General features: G+C 40.3%; 1 long non-coding RNA gene across 1 annotated transcript; it reads right to left on the bottom strand.

Moving 5' to 3' along the window:
- Positions 1 to 3,242: 3,242 nt before the first annotated feature.
- On the bottom strand, positions 3,243 to 20,834 carry LOC125121292 (uncharacterized). The gene is made up of 2 exons (XR_007133428.1): positions 20,804 to 20,834; positions 3,243 to 3,536 (listed from the first exon to the last, which is right to left on the bottom strand). It is a non-coding gene; the product is annotated as an uncharacterized LOC125121292 (long non-coding RNA).
- Between the last annotated feature and the right edge of the window lie 784 nt (positions 20,835 to 21,618).

Here is a 21,618-nt window from a genome sequence, read left to right as displayed (position 1 = left end):
TAGAGAAAATGTGCCAATTTAAACTCACCTGGGAGTTCCTGTTGTTGCACAGTGGAAACAAATTCGACTAGCATCCATGAGGATACAGGTTTGATCCCTGGCCTCACTCAGTGGGTTAAGAATGTGGCATTGCTGTGAGCTGTGGTGTGGGTTGCAGACTCGGCTTGGATCCGTGTGGCTGTGGCTCTGGTGTAGGCCAGCAACCGTAGCTCCAACTTGACCCCTGGCCTGGGAACTTCCATATGCCACGGCTTCGGCCCTAAGAAGCAAAAAAAAACAAAAAACAAAAAAAAACGGTAAATAAAATAAAAAAATCTAAACGCTCACAAACAACACGTGACTGACTGCCTATTTCCCCACATATTCATCAACAGAACAAAGTGTCAATGCTTTTGCCTTTGCCAATTCTGACAGGTTAAAAAAAAAAAAAGGATTTAATTTTTGCATTTCTCTCATGTGTGAGGTTGCACGTCTTTTCATAGAATAATAATGAAAAACCTCTATGTATGTAATCCTAGCAAGGCCAACTCTTTTACTTATGCACTTAATCCCCACCCTTTTGTCATATTTAGAACACCACCCAGCAATTTTCTCTTCTGCAACATCAATTTTTATTCTTTCTACTGAACATTTTCAACATACACAAATGTCATTTCATTCTTCTTTGAAAACTGTTTCTTCGAATTCCCTGGTGGTGCAGTGGGCTAGGGATCTGGGGTTGTGCCTGCTGTGGATTGGGTCATCTTTTACCCAGTGCCTAATTCGTTCTCTCTCTCTCCCTATTGTGCAGCAAAGACTTTTCTGGAAAGGACCAGAGAGTATATATTTAAGTACTGTGAGCTGTATGATTTCTATCACTTCTTCTCTCTCTTTTCTTTGGCTTTTTAGGGCCATACCCATGCAGCACATGGAGGTTCCCAGGTTAGGGGTCGAATTGGAACTTTAGCAGCTGGCCTACACCACAGCTACAGCAATGACAGATCCGAGCCACATCTAAGACCTATATCACAGCTCATGGCAACACTGGATTCTTAACCCACTGAATGAGGTCAGGGATGGAACCTGAGTCCTCATGGATACTAGTTGGGTTCATTACTGCTGAGCCACGGTGGGAACTCCTCTGTCATAACTTCTTATCTCTGCCCTGGAGGGTAACAGTAACCCCAGACAACACTTGAATGAATGGGTGTGAAGTCCTTCACCTTATAGTTTAGCCACCCTGCTTTTCAGGAAGAAGCTGCAATTACTCTGTACCTTTCCCTTTGCCAGCTTCTAGCTGGGATCTCTAGAACAGAGGCTTCTGGAAGAAGAGCTCCCTGGTGCCTCAACAGGTTGAGGATCCAGCATTGTCACTGCTGTGACGTGGGTTTGATCCCCAGCCCAGGAGTTTCTGCATGTCATGGGCACAGCCAAAAAAGGAAAAAATTAATTAAAAGTTACTTTATATTTACCATGAGTATAATGGCACAAATTTGTTATATTTACAGTTCTCTGGGTCAGAAGTCTGAAATGGGTATGACTGTTCTAAAAATCAGGCTGTTGGCAGGACTTATTCCTTTCTGAAGGCTCGAGGAAAGAATTGTTTCCTTGATTTTTCCAGCTTCTAGAGTCACCCACATTCCTTGGCTTGTGACCTCTTCATCCGTCTTCAAAGCCAGAAGTGGTCCCTTGAGTCCTCCCCATATCAAACCACTCTTTCCCTCTGCTTCTATCTTCGTGTCGCTTTGTGATTCTCTGTCTCCATCTTCTGCTTCCATCCTCTACTTTTAAGGACTCTGTGATATCATTGGGCCCAAATGACTGATCCAGGGTAATCCTAAAGTTAGCTGATTAGTAATCTTATTTTTTTTTTTATATATATTTTTAGGGCCACACCTGTTGCATATGGATGTTCCCAGGATAGGGGTCAAATTGGAGTTGCAGCTGCTGGCCTACAGCACAGCCACAGCAATGCCGGATCTTAATCCACTGAGTGTGGCCAGAGATCAAACCCTCATTCTCATGCGTACTAGTCAGGTTTGTTACCGCTGAGCCATAATGGGAACTTCTGATTAGCAATCTTAATTCTAGTTGCTACCTTTAGTCCCCTTGGCCATGTAATATGATATATGAAGAGGTTCCAGGGGTTAGGATGTGAGCATCTTTGGGGCCAGGGCATTATTCCACTCACCATAGGCAGGGGTCTGTGGGACTTCCTCAGGAGTTTCAGCTCCAGTCAGATCATCCAAGAATTCCACAGATGGATGTTTCTGAGAGGCTGTGGCTGTGTGAAGGAGGCTTTCCTCCACACCTTCTCTGGGCAAGTGCCTGCAATTTGAACCCAAGGTCCAAACCTCTTTTTGTCTCTTTCTCAATGGACATGATACCAATAAATGACATCAATATATGAATAACAAAGATTCCTCTCCAGGGCTTTTGCCCTTTTTCTTTTTGGCTATACCCATGACATGTGAAAGTTCCCAGGACAGAGACTGAATCCGTACCCTAGCAGTGACCTTAGCCATTGTAGTAACAATGCCAGATCTTTAACTGCTGCACCACAAGAGAATTCCCAAATTTAGTTTCATATTTTTTCATATTTTAAGAGGAATTTTTTAGCTGTAAGTCACAGAAAACCCATGCGGTTTATGCAATTAATGGTTTATCTTCCCTACAAACAAGACCTCTGGAGGTAGCAGCGGTGGCATTGGCTTGGGGACTTAACAACATTAGCACCGTCTCTGCAGGTGTCTTTTCTTGTCCTCATAATCAGGAGGGGGCTGCTGCACCCAGCACCATATCCACACTCTAGGCAAGAAGGAGGGGCAGAGCAAAGAAGGCACTACTAGTCATATCATTTTTCCAGGGAAAAAAAAACACCTTTTCAAGCCACACCCCACACATATGCACAGACTTCCCTTAATGTCTCAATGGCCAGGACCCTCACAGCTGCAAGAAATTCTGGGGAAATGAGGGACTGTATTATGATTGATTTAGAGCAGTCGTGATCTAATATCTGTTGATGGGCATATTGCTGCCACAAACAGAATTTCTATTTGGTTAGCAGAGGGGTGTCAGGCTTAGTAAATACATATACAGTTAAATCTGATTTTCTGACAGTGTAGAAATCTTTTCAGCATGAGTATGTAATATTTGGGACATATTTATGCTACTTATTTGAATTTCAGGTTTAACTGGGCATCCTAAGTTTTATCTGGAAACCCCAGGTTATCTCAGAAAAGAGGAAGTGTATGTTCAATGGGGAACTTTGAAGATTTGCCATGAGAGGGATGGCATTTTATTCTGAAATTGGAATCAATGGTGGAAACATTTCAGGTCTCATCCACAGGCTGATGGGGGAACTCTTCTGTGACAAAATCTTTAGGGGCATTGTGACCTTCCATTCATATAATCATAGGCTCTTCTGTGCAAGCTCCAGATCAGACAAGTCTTCAGTGGCTTTGACAGAGTTTTCCACTCTGATAATCCCAAGTCATACAGCTTCTCCTTTCCAGCAACATCTGTCCTACTCATCCCAGTGCAGAAATTGTTTAATTCTGCAAAGAAAAATAGAAAACTGGGAAATTAACAGAAGCAGCCAAAATTCAGTTCTGCTGAAATTAATTTATACCCTTCTTTTGACTGATTCAATTACTGGTAATGATAGGGATAGTAATTTATAACTTCAGCATTCAGAGAAAAGCTTAATTAAAAATATGAAACTGGAGTTCCCGTCGTGGCGCAGTGGTTAACGAATCCGACTAGGAACCATGAGGTTGCGGGTTCGGTCCCTGCCCTTGCTCAGTGGGTTAACGATCCGGCGTTGCCGTGAGCTATGGTGTAGGTTGCAGACGCGGCTCGGATCCTGCGTTGCTGTGGCTCTGGCGTAGGCTGGCAGCTACAGTTCCGATTCGACCCCTAGCCTGGGAACCTCCATATGCTGCGGGAGCGGCCCGAGAAATGGCAAAAAGACAAAAAAAAAAAAAGAAACTAAATTTGGGAGTTCTTGGAGTTCCCATCTTGGCACAGTGGTTAACGAATCTGACTAGGAACCATGAGGTTGCAGGTTCCATCCCTGGCCTTGCTCAGTGGGTTGAGGATCCAGTGTTGCCGTGAGCTGTGGTGTAGGTTGTAGACGCGGCTTAAATCCTGTGTTGCTGTGGCTCTGGTGTAGGCCAGCAGCTATAGCTCCGATTCAACCCCTAGCCTGGAAACCTCCATATGCCATGGGAGCGGCCCTAGAAAAGGCAAAAAGACAATAAAATAGAATAAATAAAAAAATAAATTAATTAATTTGGGGGTTCTTTTGTGGCACAAGGGGTTAAGGATCTGACATTATCACTACTGTGGCTTAGGTCACTGCTGTGGAGTGGGCCTGATCCCTGACCTGGGAGCTTCTGTATGCTGCAGGCATTACAAGAAAGAAAGAGAGAGAGGGAGGGAGGAAAGAAGGAAGGAAGGAAGGAAAGAAAAAGAAAGGAAGGGAGGAATGAAGAAAGAAACAAAATTTAAAACACTAATTTTTAGAATAAAAACTCCATTCCTATCAACCCCTTTCCTCTCATTCTTTTTTTTTTTTCCCCACTGTAATTTAAATATTCTGTTACCACCCAGGATATAGGTTCTGTGGCTTGGTCAGACCAGGGCCTTTGGTCAGGTTTTTTTTTTTGACATTTTTTTGAGCCATAGCTGGTGAACAGAAGTATCTCTGGAATCACACCAATAAATTGCTGTGGAACAAGGTCAAAGTATTTTGCTGTTGATTCTGACTACCTGTGAGCATTTCTCACAGCTCTTAGATTTTATTATTAAAACCGAAACCATATTATTAGTTTTCAAAAAATCATAATCACTTCTTCAGAGTTCAAGTTTCTCAGACCTGAATTCAGAAATTAATATTTGACAATTCCAATCAAATTGCCTGTATCCACCATTAAAATTCTCCATACTCTTTGGTCCCAGGAAACCTGAAAGAATAATATGCATTTACCAGGTCTCAGGCCTTGAGCGCAGTGACACCTTCTACAATCCCTTTAATGATTCACCTGTGCCCTTCTTTGTATGAGTCACATTTTTCCATTGAGTATCAAATTTGCCATCAGTGAAGCAGAAAGCGATGAAAATATGTAACTAACTTAGCGGATGTGAAGTGCTTTGAAGAAAATGATTTTGCCTAGTAGATGATTCTGTCCAGTCTAGGGCAGCGGCTCTCAAACTTGCTTCTTTGGGAATTATTCTAAGAGCTTTAAAAAATACTGGTGCTGGAGTCTGTACTAAGGATCCTGATTTAATTGCTGTAGAGTATGGCTTGGATGTCCATACTTGTAAAAGCTCCCCAGATGATTCCAGTGTACAATAAAGTCTGAAACCAGGGAACACTGTGCTCCAGAAACTATAAAGAGGCCTCTATCAGAGGGACCACCTCCTAGACAAAGTCTCTTGGTAATACCCTGTAGGCGTGGCCTTCATTCTTTCTGCTGGGCTTTGCTCCCTGGAACCCGTAACCAAGGGAGGCAGGACAGTGGGGAGAGGCAGAGAGAGGGGCAAGACCTGAGCTACACTAAGGGGGACTCACCCAGATTGGAACATCCATCTGAAAGACACTCTGGAATCTGACCGGAACAAACTGGAAACACGATACCTCTTGTAACTCAAGTTCTTTCTGCCCAGGTGGGGAAATGTAAATTGCTGTCACCCTTGCTCAGCACAGCTTTAGTGAAGCATAGGAGCTGGGAAGGTTTTGTTCACAAGGCAAACAAAGTCTTCAGCCTTAATGTAATTCCTCCAGTTTCCCTGAAGATGGTATTAATTCATAGATGGATGTAGGATAAAGACTTGAAACTTTCCTGGGCATTGACTGCACTGCTCTTAGAAGAAAATGTCAGAGAGGTGGTGTCTGGAACTGGAAGAGAAAGGCTGCCCTAGAGCTGTCTGGCCAAAAAGAGAGGTTTGGGAGGAGAGAAATCTTGGGGGTGGGGGGAAGTGATGGGGGGGAGGGGAAGGTGGGAAGAATTAATTTATTTAAAAGTAAAATCCTAAGGACTATGCCATCAAATCCCTCTCCTGGAGCTCCAGTATCCTGAGTAAATTATGCAACTAATCCTAGTGCAAAGAGTGTATTATTTTTGAAGAGCTCAGAAGAGAGAATATCAGAGCATGAGTCACAATATAAAGAAAGTGGCACTCAGCTTGTACAAAAAATGGGGAGTTCTTGTTGTGGCTCAGCAGAAATGAATCTGACTAGCCTCGATGAGGAGGCAGGTTCAATCCCTGGCCTCGTTCAGTGGGTTAAGGATCCTGCATTGCTGTGGCTGTGGTGTAGGCCAGAAGCTTCAGCTCAAATTCGACCCCTAGCCTGGGAAACTCCATATGCCGCAGGTGTGACCCTAAAAGAAAAAAAAAATTGGTTTGCTCCCATTGCCAACAAGTATATGCAGACAAATATTTAAAGACTGTTTCCTTGAAAGAATACCAGCTATTAGTCTTCTGAGGTGCCCACATGTCTGTTCTGCACTGGGCAGAAAAATAGAGTTAGGAGGTGGCTTATGGTACTAGTTCTCAAACTCTAGCATGGATCGGAGTCACTAGGAGGGTGGATTAAAACACAGATTGCCACCCCTGGAGTTTCTGATTTAGTAGGTGGTAACATTTTTAACATGTTCCCAATTGATGGTGAGACTGCTAGTCTGGGGACCCCCCTCTTTGGGAACTTCTGGTTCATCATGCTCTCATAGAAATTACCCCCTAGTCTAGTGTTTTTTTTGTGGTCTGTTCTTTGAAATTTTAGCAGGTGTTATGCAAGAAGAGTGTTATGGTCAAGTGAGTTGGGGAAGTACTGTATTGAAGGAAGTTAAAAGATGTTTCTTTTGAGAATTCAAAATAACTTACTGTCTACACTTACACAGCTATCTACTTTTATGTGACTGTCCTATTTTAGGAAATTCTTACCCAGAAAGATGAAATGGCAAATAATTTTATTGTTTGCTCCAGGAACTTCCTGAAAATCCATTAATCTGAATTCTAGACTATCCTATTTACCCTCATTAAAGTAAATATAGGAGTTCCCATTGTGGTAACAAACCTGGCTAGTATCCATGAGGATGAGGATTCGATCCCTGACCTCACTCAGTGGGTCATTCGGCATTGCCTCGAGCTGTAGTGTAGGTCGCAGTGTACATGCATTGTACAATGCAGCTCAGATCTGGCATTGGCTGTGCCTGTGGCATAGGGCAGCAGGTCCAGCTCTGATTAGACCCCTAGCCTGGGAACCTCCATAGGCCGCAGGTGTAAACCTAAAAGGCAAAATTAATTAATTAATTAATTAATTAATTAAAAATATGGAGTTCCCATAATGGCACATAGGAAACAAATCCCACTAGGAACCATGAGGTTGCAGGTTCGATCCCTGGCCTTGCTCAGTGGGTTAAGGATCCGGCGTTGTCGTGAGCTGTGCTATAGGTCACAGATGAAGTTTGGATCGGGCGTTGCTGTGGCTCTGGTGTAGGCCAGCCACTGTAGCTCCAATTAGACCCCTAGCCTGGGAACTTCCATATGCCGCATGTGTGGCCCTAAAAAAAAAAAAGACAAAAAAATTAATTAATTAAAAATATAAATAAATAAACAAACTAAATATACTTTCCCAGGAAAATAGGTAGCAGCTAAAGATTGTTTAGGAGTTCCTTTTTGGCTCGGAGGGTTACAAACCCAACTAGCAACCATGAGGATACAGGTTCAATCCCTGGCCTCGTTTAGTGGGTTAAGGACCCAGTGTTGCCGTGAGCTATGGTGTAGGTCACAGCCGCTGCTTGGATCCGGCGTTGCTATGGCTGTGGTGTAGGCTGGCAGGAACAGCTCCAATTAGACCCCTAGCCTGGGAACTTACATATGCCACAGGCACAACCCTAAAAAAGCAAAAAAAAAAAAAAAAATTAAAAAATTAGAGTTTGTTTACTTTTGAAGACTCATCTGGAAGCTCTCCTTTCTGTGTCCTCTGGTCCTAAGGTGTTAGGTCACGGATTTGCCCAATATTAATAAAGCCCCCATCAAAATGGCCACCTTAATCCAGATCCCCCAAACCTCATAAGTATCCTGCCTTTGCTCTCCCCCTTCGGAGGAACTACTAAGAGTCTTTGATGGTAGTGATCTCTCCTACTTGGACAAGCACTGAATTAAACCTGGCCTTTTCCACAGACTATTTTGATGGCCTTTTGAGCTAGCATCCAGCAACCTTCAAAACTTGTGAAGAGAGTAAATCATCAAAGTTTTCATTATGAGGGAAAAAAATGGTAACTATATCAGGAGATGGCTTGCTAACTAAATTTACTGTGATTATCATTTCGTATTATATGCATATGTCAAGTTGTTATATACCTTAAACTTATGCAATGATAAATGTCAATTATATCTCAATAAAACTGGAAGAAAAAGATTGATAACAGTAACAAACACACAAATAAGACGAAACAATTGCCTTAACTTTTCCCCATAGTTTTAGTCTCTACTCTTACCCCCGTCTTATTAACGGCCTAGCATGTTATCTAGAAAATAGTAAGCATCAGAGTTCCTATTGTGGCTCAGCAGGTTCAGAAGCTAATACAGTGTCCATGAGGCTGCAGGTTTGATCCCTGGCCTTGCTCAGTGGGTTAAGGACTCAGCTTTGCTGCAAGCTTCAGTGTAAGTCTCAGATGTGGCTCAGATGTGGCATTACTGTATGTACCTGTGACATAGGCTGGCAGCTGCAGCTCTGATTCAACCCCTAACCCAGGAACTTCCATATCCCACAGGTGTAGTCATAAAAAAAAGAAAAAAAAACTGTAAGCATCCAATAAATATTATCTGAGTAAATGAGTGACCTTTCCAGTCTGTAATCTGCTATTGTGCATTGTGACTTTCTAACTAGGGAAAGGAGTGTCCTAAGAATATCTTTTGGAGAAGCCTGTCCTAAGTTGTCTCACAGTATTCTTTTTTTTTTTTTTTTAAAGGAACTACGGACTAACACTTGCCATTCTTATTCATAAGGCAGTGAACTAGGGGCTGAATTCATCAATAAATTTAAGCCCCTCCTCTGTGTGGAAACCCTGATCTCTGGAGCCCCTTCACACTCATGACTACAGTCTTTAGCATGGACTGAATTGTGTTTTCCCCACCCCAAAATAATATGTTGAAGCCTAAGCCCCCAGTGTGACTCCATCTGGAGATAAGGCTTTTAAAGAGGTAATGATGTTAAAATGATGTCCGAAGTTGAGCTCAAATCTGATAGGAGAGGTGTCCTTTTAGGAAGAGAGACACAAGAGCTTTCTCTCTCTATCTAAACAGAACAGAGGACATAGGAGGACATACCAAGAAAATGCTGTCGACAAGCCAGAAAAAGAGGTCTCACCAGAAACCAACCCGCCAGTACCTTGATCTTGGACACTTAGCCTCCAGAACTGTGAAGGAACACATTTCTGTTGTTTAGATCACCTAGTCTGTTGTACCTTGTCCTGGAAGCCCAAGTTGACAAATAAAGTTTTCTTAAGGCTGAACAATGAGTGGGCATGACCCCTGAGCTATGGCTTAGAGAACTTCTAGACTAGTTTATCCCTGAGATCATAGCTGTTTTGGATGATGATAATCGCACTATTACTTCTATGTCACTTTCCATTTTACCAAGTTCTTTCATAGGCAAGAGCTCAGTGGCACGTCACAACAATTTAAGGATGTAAGGAGTTGTTTTGTTTTGTTTTTCTCTTTTGGCCACACCTGTGGCATATGGAAGTTCCTGGGCTAGGCATCAAATCCAAGCTGTGACTTACACCACAGCTGCGGTAACATGAGATCCTTAACCCCCAGTGCTGGGCCAGGGATAGAACCCACACTGCCACAGAGATGATGCCGGCTCCTTAACCAGCTGTGCCACAGTGGGAATTCCAGATATAAGGAGTTTTACTGAAGGACTAGAAACTGAAGACCTATTTAAGAGTCACAGCCACCAGAAAATGGAAGGGCCAGAACCCTGTGTTGTTCCAAATTTATCATACTTTGTCCTGTTTGGTAATATCAACCTGGATTCTAAGCATTGCTAAATTCAATTGCTGGTATTTTCACTAGACCATTTTTTTTCAATGTACTTCAGCAAAGTTTATTTTAAATAATAAAAAAGATCCATTTGCAACTACTCAATGTAATAATTGAATTAGGCAAGCATGTAAAATTCACTGGATGAAAGGTGGTCGAAAAATAAGACAGCCATTTGGCTACAAAGACATATCCTACATATCACATTAATTACAATGGGAAACAGTACTTTTATAATGGAAAGATGCCATGGATGCACATACACATTTATATAAATACATAATTTTTTTAAAATTTACGTATTTCGGAGTTCCCATAGTGGCGCAGTGGTTAACGAGTCCGACTAGGAACCATGAGGTTGCAGGTTCCATCCCTGGCCTTGCTCAGTGGGTTAAGGATCCAGCGTTGCCGTGAGCTGTGGTGTAGATTGCAGACGCGGCTCGGATCCCTCGTTGCTGTGGCTCTGGCGTAGACCGGTGGCTACAGCTCCGATTCAACCCCTAGCCTGGGAACCTCCATATGCTGTGGGAGCAGCCCAAGAAATGACAAAAAGAGAAAAAAATAAAAAAAATAAAAAAAATAAAAAAAATAAATTTTACGTATTTCTCTGAAACTTTTTTTGAGGTATATTTGACATATAACACTGAATTAGTTTTATGTGTACAACACAATGATATTTATATATATTGTGAAATGATTACTAGAATAAGTCTAGATGTCATCTGTCACCATTGTTAGAAAATTTTTTTATTTTTTAGGTTTTTATTTTCTCTATTATAGTTTATTTATAAGGTTCTATCAATTTCTGCTATACAGCAGAGTGACCCAGTGATGCACACACACACACACACACACACACACACACACAGACACACACATTCTTTTTCTCACATTATCCTCCATCATGTTCCATCACAAGCTACTAGATATAGTTCCCAGTGCTATAAAACAGGATGTCATTGCTTATCCACTCCAAATGCAATAGTTTTCATCTACTAACCCCAAACTCCCAGTCTATCCCACTCCCTCTCCCTGGGCAACTACAAGTCTGTTCTCCAAGTCCATGAGTTTGTTTTTTTACTGTAGCTAGGTTCACATGTGCCATACATTATATTCCAGATATAAACGATAGCATATGATATTTGTCTTTATCTTTCTAACTTATTTCACTTACTATGAGAGTCTCTGCTTCCATCCATGTTGCTGAAAGTGGCATTATTTTGTTCTGTTTTATGGCCGAGTAGTATTGCATTGTGTATATATACCACACCTTCTTAATCCATCTGTCAGCGGACATTTAGGTTGTTTCCATATCTTGGCTATTGTGAATAGTGTTGCAAGGAACACAGGGGTGCATGTATTTTTTGAATTGTTGTTTTGTCTGGATATATGCCCAGGGCTGGGATTGCTAGATCATATGGTAGTTGTATATGTAGTTTTCTGAGGTACCTCCATACTGTTCTCCATGATGGTTTTACCAATTTACATTCCCACCTACAGTGTAGGACGGTTCCCTTTTGTCCACACCCTCTCCAGCATTTCTTATTTGTTGTCTTGTTAATGATGGTCATTCTGACTTGTGTGAGGTGGTACCTCATAGTAGTTTGATTTGTATTTCTCTAATAATTAGGGATGTTGAGCATTTTTTTATGTGCCTATTGGACAAACATATGTCGTCTTTGGAGAAATGTCTATTCAGTTCTTTTTTTTTTTTTTGTCTTTTTGTCTTTTGAGGGCCGCTCCCACTGCATATGGAGGTTCCCAAGCTAGGGGTCGAATCAGAGCTGTAGCCACCGGCCTACGCCAGAGCCACAGCAACGAGGGATCTGAGCCGCGTCTGCAATCTACACCACAGCTCATGGCAACACTGGATCCTTAACCCACTGAGCAAGGCCAGGGATGGAACCCGCAACCTCATGGTTCCTAGTTAGATTCGTTAACCACTGAGCCACGATGGGAGCTCCTCTATTCAGTTCTCCCCATTTTTCAATTGGATTGTTGATTTTTTGTTGTTGATGTTGTATAAGTTGTTTGTATATTTTAGAGATTAAGCCCTTGTCAGTTGCATCATTTGAAACTGTTTTATCCCATTCTATAAGTTGTCTTTTTTTTTTTATGGTTTCTTTTGCTGTGCAAAATCTTGTAAGTTTAATTAGATCCATTTGTTTATTTTTGTTTTTATTTCTATTGCCTTGGAAGACTGACCTAAGAAAATGTTTGTAATGTTCATGTCAGAGAATGTTTTGTCTTTGTTCTCTTCTAGGAGTTTTATGGTGTCTTATCATCTGTTTTAGTCTTTTAGCTATTTTGATTTTGTTTTTGTGCATGGCATGAGGGTGTGTTCAAGTTTCATTGATTTACATGCAGCTGTCCAGTTTTCCCAGCACCACTTGCTGAAGAGACTGCCTTTCCTCCATTTTATATTCTTGTCTCCTTTGTCGAAGATGAACTGACCATAGATGTCTGGGTTTATTTCTGCTTTCTCTATTCTGTTCCATTGGTCTGTATGTTTGTTTTGGTACCAGTACCACACTGTCTTGATTACTGTAGCTTTGTAATATTGTCTGAAGTCTGGGAGAGTTATGCCTCCTGCTTGGTTTTTGTTCCTCAGGATTACTTTGGCAATTTTGGGTCTTTTGCGGTTCCATATGAATTTTTAGATTGTTTGTTCTAGTTCCGTGAAAAATGTCAGGGATTGCACTGAATCTGTAGATTGCCTTGGGTAGTGTGGCCATTTTAACAATATCAATTCTTCCAATCCAGGAGCATGGAAAATTTTTCCATTTCATTGAATCCTCTTTAATTTCCTTGATTAATGTTTCATAGTTCTCAGCATATAAGGTTTTCACCTTCTTAGATTTATTCCTAGGTATTTAATTTTGGGGAGTGGAATTTTAAAAGGTACTATATTTTTATATTCCTTTTCTAATACTTCATTGTTAGTATCAGAAAGGGAACTGGTTTCTAAATGTTAATCTTTTATCCTGCTACTTTGCTGAATTTGTTGATCAGTTTGAGTGGTTTTTGTGTGGAGTCCTTAAAGTTTTCTATATATAGTATCATGTCATCTGTGTAGAGTGACAATTTTATGTCTTCTCTTCCAATTTGGATGCCTTTTATTTCTTTCTTTTTTTTTTTTTTTTTTTTTTGTCTGATTGCTGTGGCTAGGACTTCCAATACTACATTGGATAAAAGTGGTGAAAATGGGCATCCTTGTCTTGTTCCAGATTTTAGCAGGAAGGCTTCAGCTTTTCTCCATTGAGTATTATATTGGTTGTGTGTTTGTCATAAATGGCTTTTATTATGTTAAGTTATGTTCCCTCTATACCCACTTTGGTAAGAGTTTTTATCATGAATGGATGTTGGACTTTGTCAAATGCTTTTTCTGTATCTATTGAGATGATCACGTAGTTTTTGACTTTTCTTTTGTTAAAGTGGTGTATGACATTGATTGATTTGTGTATGTTGAACCATCCTTGTGAACCAGGCATGAGCCCCACTTGGTTGTTGTGTATGACCTTTTTCATATGTTGTTGAGTTGGCCAAAATTTTGTTGAGAATTTTATTGTCTATATTCATCAAAGATATTGGCCTATAATTTTCTTTTTTGTGGTAGCTTTGTGTGATTTTGGCATTATGGTGATGGTGTTTTCATAGAATGTCTTTGGGAGTGTTCCTTCTTATTCAACCTTTTGGAAAATTTTAAGAAGGATGGGTATAAGTTCTTTGTATGTTTGGTAGAATTTGCCTGTGAAGCCATCTGGTCCTGGACTTTTGTTTATAGGGAGTGTTTTTTGTTTCATTTGTTTTCTTTTTTTTTTTTTAAGGTCACATCCAAAGCATATGGAAGTTCCCAGGCTAGCAGTCAAATTGGAGCTACAGCTGTTGGCCTATGCCACAGCCACAGCAACACAGGATCTGAGCTGCATCTGCTACCTACACCACAGCTCATGGCAACGCTGGTTCCTTGACCCACTGAGCAAGGCCAGGGATAAAACCCACATCTTTATGGATACTAGTTGGATTAGTTTCTGCTGTGCCACAAGGGGAACTCAGAGAGTGTTTTTATTACATATTCAATTTTGTTTCTAGTGATGGGTCTGTTCAATCAGTTTCTTCTTGATTCAGTTTTGGCAGGCTATATATCTCTAGAAATTGTCCATTTCTTCAAGGTTGTCAAATTTGTTGGCATATAATTTTCCTTAGTATTCTCTTTTGGTTTTTTGCATTTTTGCAGTGTCCATTGAGATTTCTCCTTTTTCTTTTATGTTTTTTTATGTTTTTTTATGTTTTTTATGTTTTTTATGTTTTTATGTTTTTATGTTTTTTAATGTTTTTTATGTTTTTTGTATTTTTTTAATGTTTTTTTATGTTTGGGTTTTTTTTTGTTTATTTAAGTTCTTTCTCTCCTTTTCTTGGTGAGTCTGGCCAGAGGTTTATCAATTTTGTTTACCCTTTCAAAGAACCAGCTCTTGGTTTTATTGGTTTTTTTTCTATTGGTTTTTGAATCTCTCTTTTATTGATTTCTTCTCTGATGTTTGCAATTTCCTTCCTTCTGCTGACTTTAGGTTTTATTTGTTCTTCTTTTTCTAATTCCTTTAGGTGGTGGTTAAGTTGTTGATTGAGATTTTTCTTCCTTTTTGAGGAAGGACTGTATTGCTATGAACTTCCCCCTAAGCACTGCTTTTGCAGCATCTCATAGATTTTGAATGGTTGTGTTTTCGTTGTCATTTGTTCTTGAGGTATTTTTGAATTTCTGTTTTGATTTCCTCATTGACCCATTGATTTTTTTCAGTAGAATGTTGTTTAGTCTCCATGTAGTCAGTTATTTCTCATTTATTTTCCTGTGGTTGATTTCTAGTTTTATGCCATTGTGGTCAGAGAAGATACTTGAAACAATTTCTATACTCTTAAATTTGTTGAGGTTAGTTTTGTGCCCCAGTATGTGGTCAGTCCTGGAGAATATTCCATGTGCACTTGAAAAAAATGTATATTCTGATTTTTTTGGATGTAATGTCCTGAAAATGTCAAGTAAGTCTAACTTTTCTATTGTGTCACTTAGGATCTCTGTTGCCTTATTGATTTTCTGTCTAGAGGATCTGTCCATTGATATGAGTAGGGTGTTAAAATCTCCTACTATTATTGTATTCCTATCAATTTCTCCTTTTATGTCTGTTAGTGTTTGTTTTATATGCTCCTATATTAGGTTCATATGTATTGATGATTATAATGTCCTCTTCTTCACTAGACCATTTTAATTTTGATTGCCCAGATATTTTTTTTGGATTTATGTAATATATTTTGGGGGTCTTTTTTTTTTTTTGTCTTTTTAGGGCCACACCCATGGCATATGGAGGTTCCCAGGCTAGGAGTCCAGTGAGAGCTGTAGCCACTGGCCTATGCCACAGCAATGCAGGATCCGAGCTGCGTCTGTGACACCACAGCTCACAGCAACGCCGGATCCTTAACCCACTGATCAAGACCAGGGGTCAAACCCCCGTCCTCATGGATGCTTGTTGGGTTTGCTAACCACTGAGCCATGACGGGAACTCCATGTGTAATATATTTCAGGTTGCCCAGTAAAAAATTTATCTGGTCTTCATCCCAAGTTTCTGGTACAGAGCTTGGAAAATTCTTGGAGTTTTATGAGATAGAAGTGTCTTTGACTCATATTCATTTCAACCCAACCTCCTTACTTCTGGAGAGGGGCTGCAGATTGAATTCAATTATGTAGCCAATGATTAAACCAGTCTTGCCTTCCAATAAAACTTTGGACATGGAGGAAGTTGGAGCTTCCTGATTGGTGAACACATTGACATGTAGAAAGGATGGCATGCACTGATTCTACACAGAGAGGGCAAGGAGCTCCGGGTTCCCTCCCAGACTTCATTCTATGTATATTCTTTATGATAAAACTATAAAAATAAGTGTAGCCCTTTCCTGAGTTTTATGAGTCAATCTAGTGATTTATTGAACCTAGGTGGGTCATGGGAACTCCTAAATCTTTAGACAGTAAGGTCAGAAATTCAGGTGGCCTGGGACCCCCCCACCCCCACCCCACTTAGGGCTGGCAGCTGAAGTTAAGGCAGTCTTGTGAACCACAAAGCCTTTAATATGTAGTTTGCCTAATGCTACTCTGGGTGATTAGTGTCAGAACTAAATTATCATACATCCAGTACAACAATTTGGTGTTAGTCCACTGTGGAATTTTTACCAAAAGAACATGCAAAATATACAAGTTAATATGCAAAATTACATTCCTAACCTCTTTCCAATAGTAATAGGTGTTCCTTGTAGAAAATGCAGATAAATAAAAATGAAAACAGGAGTTCCTATCGTGGCTCAGTGGTTAACGAATCTAACTAGGAACATGAGGTTGTGGGTTCGATCCCTGGCCTTGCTCAGTGGGTTAAGGATCCAGTGTTGCCATGAGCTGTGGTGTAGGTCACAGACGTGGCTTGGATCCTGCGTTGCTGTGGCTCTGGTGTAGGCTGGCAGCTACAGCTCCGATTAGACCCCTAGCCTGGGAAACTCCACATGCCAAACATGCAGCCCTAAAAAGAAGAAAAAAGAAGTTATTATATATTAAATTACTTATCACAGAAGTTGCATGTTGATAATTTTTACCTATAATTTACATTACTCTAAGAGTTTGGTTTTTTTACATGCAAACACAAACTTTTTTTTTTACCTTGACATATTTAATCCAGATGGAATTTATTTAGTGTCTGTCATGAAATATAGAACTAAAATTATTTTTCCTATATATTTAGCCAGCTGCTTAAGCTTGATAGCCTATATTTTCAGTAAATATTAAGTATCTTTAAAATAAAAATAAAATTACTTTTCATTATTAGCCTTTTGGTAATGTTTTATATGTGAAGGTTTGTGGCAGTTCATGTCTTGTTTTCACTGAAAGTTCTGGGGAAAAAAAGTACGTGTGACTGCTGATTTTGCTTGTAGTTTGGCTAATTTCATTTTTACTGTTGTCTGAGGTGGGGTAAATGAGTCATGTTTGCCTTATTGTCAATATTAACTTCTGACATTTTCACTTTGAATAGGGTATAAAGAGAGAGTCAGCTATCGCTCATCACCCAGTTACTTGTATCTTAGAGCAGTATACAATGCTTCCTTTTACAGGTTCTGTTTAGCTTTTGAAATAAGGAAGGGCTCTTAAATATTGAATTATTGGATACTTTTCATAACACTCAACAAGATAATAAAGGCTAATTTTTTTCTATTAATGAGAATGGATATTTATTTCCCTAGGAGGAGGAAATAGCTACTTCAGCTCTTCTTCCAGCCCTGGTGACTCTTTAGAAACTACCACAGTTCAGAAAATATTTAAATAGTCAACCGCTATCACGTCTGAGTCAAAGGTACACCACTTGTTCGAATCTCTACTACCTAGCTAGCCACAGTGGGAACTCCGAGAACTTACTGAAAGCAAGGTAGAGAGGAAAATGTCAATATATAGTTCTAATGAAGTAAATTTCACGGTGACCCAGCTCTGTCTGATTTGAGCTGAAGCACACCTTTGATCAAATTGTCTCACAAATCAAAAAAGCCTTCTATCTCAATAAACTCCTTGCCCTTCCACAGTGGAAAGTTCAACAGTAGCATCACATTGACTCATTTCAACAGATTTCATATAGATTTCACTCAGCTGCATTATAGTTTATTTTTAGAAGAGTTATGAAATCCTTATCTCATGGAGGCATGAAAAAAGTCAGTGATATTATCTGCTTCTTTCTTGTTGCAGAACTCCAAGGGCCATGCCACTTTGGGGGCCAAATCTAGTGTTGATTTTATTCATTAAGGTCTTTTGAAACTGATTACTGTGATGACCTGGAAAGAGGAAAGCTCTGTGGCTGGAGGTCAACAGGCTGGTAGTAGTAGTGGGAACTTACTTTTCTTTTTTCTTTTTTTTTCCTTTTTATAGCCACACCTGTGGCATATGGAAGTTGTCAGGCTAGAAGTCGAATTTGAGCTACAGCTGCTGGCCCACGCCATAGACACAGCAATGTCATATCCTAGCTGTGACTGTGACCTACACCACAGCTCACAGCAGCACAAGAGCCTTAACCCCCTGAGTGAGGGTGGGGATCAAATCCACATCCTCATGGATATTAGTTGGGTCCTTAACCCACTGAGCCACAGTGGGAACTCCGAGAACTTACTTTTCATCCTATATTATTTGTACCTTTTCAAGTCTATACCATGTACATATATAATGTATTCAAATTAATTACTTCTTTTTCAATTTATTTTTAAACAAGAATTTTAATGCTTGGGCTCAATTACATTAGAAAGAAATACAAGTCAGAGTGTATCAAGGATCTGTACCACTGCCCTAGATAGAAACAATTGATTTACATTTTAAACAGCTTTTTCTTCCATTCATTTATTCAACAAATATTTAGGTAACAACTCTGTGCCAGTAATCGTGTAAATAAGATGGTGAGGATTGTGCTGGGGCCATAAGGGATTATGCACAGAGAAAAGATCAAGAGGGAGATTACTGAGATTGTACAGATTACACAGCAATTCATAAAACACGCATAAAGGGGAAGAATGCATGCGATTTGCCATGCTTTTCTGCATCTATGGAGATGATTGTGTGGTTTTTGACTTTTCTTTTGTTTATGTGGTGTATTATACCAATTGGTTTACGTATATTGAACCATTCTTGTGAACTGGGATAAATCCCAATTAGTCATAGTGTATGATCTTTTTTATGTCTTATTGGATTTGGTTGGCTAAAATTTTGTTGAGGATTTTTTCATCTATGTTCATCAGAGACATTGGCCCATAATTTTTTTTGGTAGTATCTTTGTCTGGTTTTCATATTAAGATAATGGCAGCTTCATAGAATATCTTTGGGAGTGTTCATTCTTCAATCTTTTGGAAGAGTTTAAGAAGGATGGGTATAAGTTCTTCTTTGTATGTTTGGTAGAATTCACCTGTGAAGCCATCTGGTCCTGGACTTTTGTTTGTAAGGGAGGTTTTTTTTTTGTTTTTTTTTTTTTTAAATTACATATCCAATTTCATTTATAGCGATTAGTCTGTTCAAATTATCTGTTTCTTCTTGATTCACTTTTGGTGGGCTGTATGTCATGCTTCTTTATCTGCTGCAGAGATGGCACTTTTGTATGCTATTTGTGCTGTCTTCCTAAGTTATAATCCTTGCCTTATAGTTTGAAGAGGGAGCTGAGGGAGTGTTTTTGGGTGGCTATGAGGTGAGGGCACGAAACCCTAACTACAAGGGCCGGTAGGCTTGATGTAGGTCCCCAGTCCTTATCATTTGGGAGAAAAAAAAATTTGGCAAAGGGACTGAGAGTAGCGAAGCAAATAAAGGGTTTATTAAGAGAGGATATATATACAGAGAAAGCCTGAGTGGGCTCAGGTGGCCGGGGAGACAGACAGACAGACAGGCATAAATAGAGAAAGAGAGCACCACATGCTTCAGGGGTGGTTTAAACTATTTGCATGGGAGCAGACCTTCCAAGCTTCCTCTGGCCAATCATCTTGCTTTGTCTGACCTTGATTCCATATTTGTCTTGACTCAGGGCCCTCCCCTGTGTGCACATGCAGCATCTTTTAGCCAAGATAGATTCTAGCGCAAGGGTCTCTGGGAAGTTGACAGGATGTTTTATGTCTGACGCCCCTCCCCTCTCTGACCCCTGAGGAACCTTTCTGTGCATGTGTAGTTTGGGAGGTCTCCTTGACCTCAAGAATGAGAAATATGTGGTCTCTTTATCTTTTATCCAAGCAGGACGCAGCTCCTTCTTGCTCCTGCCATAGTCTTTATCTTGAAGTATCTGTCCACAGGAAACAGATTTCAGTTGCTCAGCCTGGGATCCATCTATCCCCTGCCTCAGGATGATTCCTTTTATTTTACAAGTACTTATTAAGGGAAATTATTTCATAAATTTCATAAATAACTTTATAAATGACCCCAAAAATTGCTTCTTCCTTCTTAACAATTGAAATCGTTTAGATTTAAGATAGATAAAAGATAAATTTATGACCCTGTGTGGTTCATAGCTTCTTCTCTTTTTAAGTTTTTAAATTTTTTTGTTTTTTATATTTTTTAATTCTAGTTGATTTACAGTGTTCTCTCAATTTCTGCTGTATAGCAAAGTGAAGACAACTGCTATTGCTTCCTATTGAAATAGGAGGGAAGGAGGTAGGGCACATATTTTTTAAAAAATGACGTAACCCTTGAGGACACTTCAAAAACTGGTTAGGAGTTCCTGTTGTGGCTCAGCGGGTTAAGAACCCAACTAGTATCCATGAAGATTCGGGTTCAATCTGTGGCCTGGCTCAATGGGTTAAGGATCTGGTGTTGCCACAAGCTGTGGTGTAGGTCCCAGATGTGGCTTGGATCTGGCATTGCTGTGGCTGTGGTGTAAGCCAGCAGCTACAGCTCCAATTCAACCTCTAGCCTGGGAACTTCAATATGCAGCAGGTACAGCCCTAAAAAGACAAACCAAAAAATCCAGTTAGATCTGACTAGGTCCAAGATTGTGGCAGATTTGACTTCCAGTGGACCTTGAGCCTTATTATATGCTCATTGTAATATATTAGCCTGCTAAATGACATGACCACACACTCCATGACAATTCCAAGGCCAACCATAAAAAGATAAAAAGTGGGTGGTGGCCCAATTCCTGTAAAATTCCCACCCTTCTCCTACTCCCTGAAATAGTTAAAATAATCCTCCCACTCATTAGTCTATGAAATTACCCAGCACATAAAAACTCACCACTCCAGGAGTTCTATTGCAGTGCAGTGGGTTATGGATCCAGCCTTGTCACTGCTGTGACTCTGGTTACTGCTGTGGTGTGGGTTCAGTCCCTGGCCCATGGCCATGTTGTCCTCTCTCTGAATTCCTTCTATGCTGAGACATAAAGAACCTGAATGTCAGTAAGTCCTGAGACCAGATGTGTGATTTTAATAGACAGGGGGCGGGGAGTTCCCCTTGTGGCTCAATGGTAATGAACCCAGCTAGCATCCATGAGGACACAGGTTTGATCTCTGGCTTTACTCAGTGGGTTAAGGATCTTGTGTTGCTGTGGGCTGTGGTGTAGGTTCAGTGTTGGTGGTAGCTACAGCTCTGATTTGATCTCTAGCCTGGAAATTTCCATATGCCACATGTGCAGCCCTGAAAAGACCAAAAAAGAAAAAAAAAAATAGACATTGGGTAGGAGTTCTCTCTCATGGTACAGTGGGTTAAGGATCCAGTGTTGTTATCCTAGTGTCTTGGGTCACTGCTGCAGTGAGGGATTGATCCCTGGACCAGGAACTTCTGAATGTCGCGGGCATGGCCAAAAAAGAAAACAAAGCAAAACAAAACAAAAAACCAGTGGGTTCAAGTCCCAATCTTAGTTTTGGCTGGGCTGGAGTCCCAGCATGTGGGTTCAAGTCCCATTCTGAGTTGGGCAGTTCACTATTATTACCAGGATGCAGAGGGCAAAACTTAGCAAAGAAACTCAAACACTGAATAGCATAGATCTGAGGGCAGAGCTCAGGAAATCACATTGAAAAGACAAAGATGAAATCTTAGGTGTTTGGGTTTTT

Source organism: Phacochoerus africanus, chromosome 2 (assembly GCF_016906955.1).
Source record: "Phacochoerus africanus isolate WHEZ1 chromosome 2, ROS_Pafr_v1, whole genome shotgun sequence".
Taxonomy (NCBI): Eukaryota; Metazoa; Chordata; class Mammalia; order Artiodactyla; family Suidae; genus Phacochoerus; species Phacochoerus africanus.
The sequence above is the reverse complement of the archived record's forward strand: the minus strand, read 5'-3'. Positions and strand labels throughout refer to the sequence as shown.